The following is a 2,812-nucleotide window of genomic DNA, read 5'->3' on the forward strand; positions in this document are numbered from 1 at the left end:
TACTGGGATTCCTGTGATCCTTGATAAAGTGTTATTTTAGCCATGTACTTAGACGATGATCTGAAACTGGAAATTACAGTCACAGTTTTATTAAGCATATCCCGCTTCTCTTAATACCCAGAAACTGTTTCACATTAATTACAGAGGCAAACATAGATGATGGATGAAATAAAACTGGCTTTGACACCTTTGCTGACTAGAAAAATTGATGACAAAAGCAAAGAATATAGAAAGTAGTGTTAGAAAGTTCTTAGTAGACATCCAAAGACGTCGTTCACCTCTTTCCCAGTGCCTGTGTATGTGCGCGGGCATACACAGAAATGGTGCTCCTAAGTCATCCTTTTGGATATTTAAGTGTTCATGCCAGCAATGTTGTCACTGCAAAAAACCATTTAGAAATATTTCCTTCAGGAACTGTCTTTAGAAGTCGTTTATAAGCTACAGAAAAAAAAATAAAAGTGATGACTTTGCCTTTAAAAAGTTCATTTTGACCCAAAATGTCAGGCTGTGGTCCTAATGATGAACGGCACTTGTCAGTAAGCAAATCCACTCTCAAAGAATTAGGGTTTTCTGCACTGGAGAGTACCAAGAAAATGTGGCTCTAGGTGTTGCAGACCACCAAGGCCCTTCCAAAATGTAACAGCAGCTCCACTCTGTGGTCCAGAGCCGCTAAGTGACTGCGTGGAAAAGGGCATATTTACTTGGATAGAGAAGTTCTGTGTGTCTCTATTTCTGTGTGTGCAGTCACACTCCAGACTTCGTTTTATATCCACATATTTTCAGGTTTCCAACCACTACTGACATCTTTCCTCTGCTCGCTCACAATGCCTGCACCAAAGGGCACGATCCGTAGTGACTGTTTAAGTCGATTACAACAAAGGACGATGACAGGCTTGCCGGAACACGAAAGACTCCGGTGACAATGATAAAACCCCTGTCTAACAATTTTACTGTCTGTGTTCATTAACATGTGGGAAGTCGCCATGTATTACATCAATTGATTTAACTATAAAGATTAAAATATGTGTGACATTTAAAATTGCCCACTGGCAATTAGCTCAGTATGGGGAGGAAAGGGGGCATATGAAATTTTTTATCTTACCTAGGAAACTATGATTTTAAGCCTTATTCTGAAAATAAGAAACAACATTTAAAATAGCCTCCACCTTCAGAATTTTTAAAAATTTGCTAGAGAGCATGTACCAGAGAGATGGAGAGAGAGGAAAAAGGCGAGAGAAAGCACTTCCCAATGGGGTATGTCATGCCGCAATCCCTCCTTCTTCATTTCTTCATCCTGTTGGGAGTTAGGGCATGCACATACATGCTTCCAGCATACTTATCAAGTCACTGGGTCCAGGATTTGAACTTTACAGTCAGTGTGGGATATGCCACCGTTAACCACTAGGCCATGGGGCAGGCCCAACTTTCAGAACTTTTACATTATATTTACTTGTTTATTCCATGAGAAAGAGAGAGAAACCGCCAGCAGAGTTCTCAAACCACAGTTCTCACCCCAGTCAACTAGGATCATGTATACATCCATACACACCCAGCTGTGTCCAGGAAAGCCTCAGGATGCAAACCCAGAACCTGCAAAAGTGTGGGTCCCTTGGCTCCAACAGTAGCTTTGCTGCTACACCACTGTAGCTGGCCTACAACTTCGAAGTTTTCAGGGACCACATCTCTGCTTAGCACATCCCATTTCAGTCAAAAATGCATTTTGCGGCCACCTATTTTATTGTTAAGAATTTTAAAGTAAATAAACACAGATGTTTACACTTTATCTGAAAGTGTGCTCGTCATATACATTTATTTATTTATTGTTTACTTATTTAATTTAGAAAGATCTCTGGTATAGGGTGCATGCACTCACCGGAGAGACAAAAACAGACAGAGAGACAGAAATCACCCCCAGGAGGGATGGCCATGCTGCAATCCCTTCTCCATTCTTCTCTAGGGATTTTGGGCACATGCTCAGTGTGTTTCAAGCCACTGGGTCCAGGACTTGAACTATAGTCGATGATGCGGGAGTCCAGCGACATATCCATTACACCATCTGCTGGTCCCCCCCACCCAATCACAGAAATATTGATGAGAGTACAAAAGGAAAACATCAATCCAAATCAAGAGATTGAATAGATCATTTTATATGCATAGGTATAATATTATGCCGCCACTAGAAATCATGTTTTTCTGGACAATTTAATGACAAGGGAAAAAAAAATCTACCCGTGAGCCTTAAGAAGCAAATGGTCATGGACCCAAGTATCTTTTCATCCTAGAAGAGTCTCTGTCTTCCTCAGAGCACACTTTTGCCTCAAAATGTAACATGGGGTTTTAATTAATGGAGGTAAGTGAGTGATGACAGAGTCCAAAGCCTTTGAAAGAAGATTTTTATTGCTTACATTTTCTGAGAAAAGGGGACACAATAGGCTATGCAGGCTATATTAGGAAGATCAGATTCTGGCTGGAGTCCAAAAGGGTGAGGGGGAGACTTTTGTGTGTTTTCTGTGGGAAAGGCAAGGCCAGGCGGGGTAAACACTCTGGGATTAGCTAATGTGAGTAATGTCAGAGGCTCTAAGCTATAGGGATGGCCTCCAGTAGCCTGATACCTGGCCCCTGCTGATTAAACAGAGGAAAATTGCCTCCTTGAGTGCGAGAACCTGATAAAAAAGGGAGTTCAGAGTGTGGGCTCTGGACCGGTTAGTTTGCATGTGAAAAATACATTCCAGGGTGAACCCTTTAGTATCTCTAAAAATTGGTTAGCCTTGGGACAATAGTCTCTCCCCTGTCAGCAAAGCTACAAATGCCA

The sequence above is a fragment of the Tupaia chinensis genome, unplaced genomic scaffold (genome assembly GCF_000334495.1).
Source record: "Tupaia chinensis unplaced genomic scaffold, TupChi_1.0 Scaffold000296_1, whole genome shotgun sequence".
Classification (NCBI taxonomy): domain Eukaryota; kingdom Metazoa; phylum Chordata; class Mammalia; order Scandentia; family Tupaiidae; genus Tupaia; species Tupaia belangeri.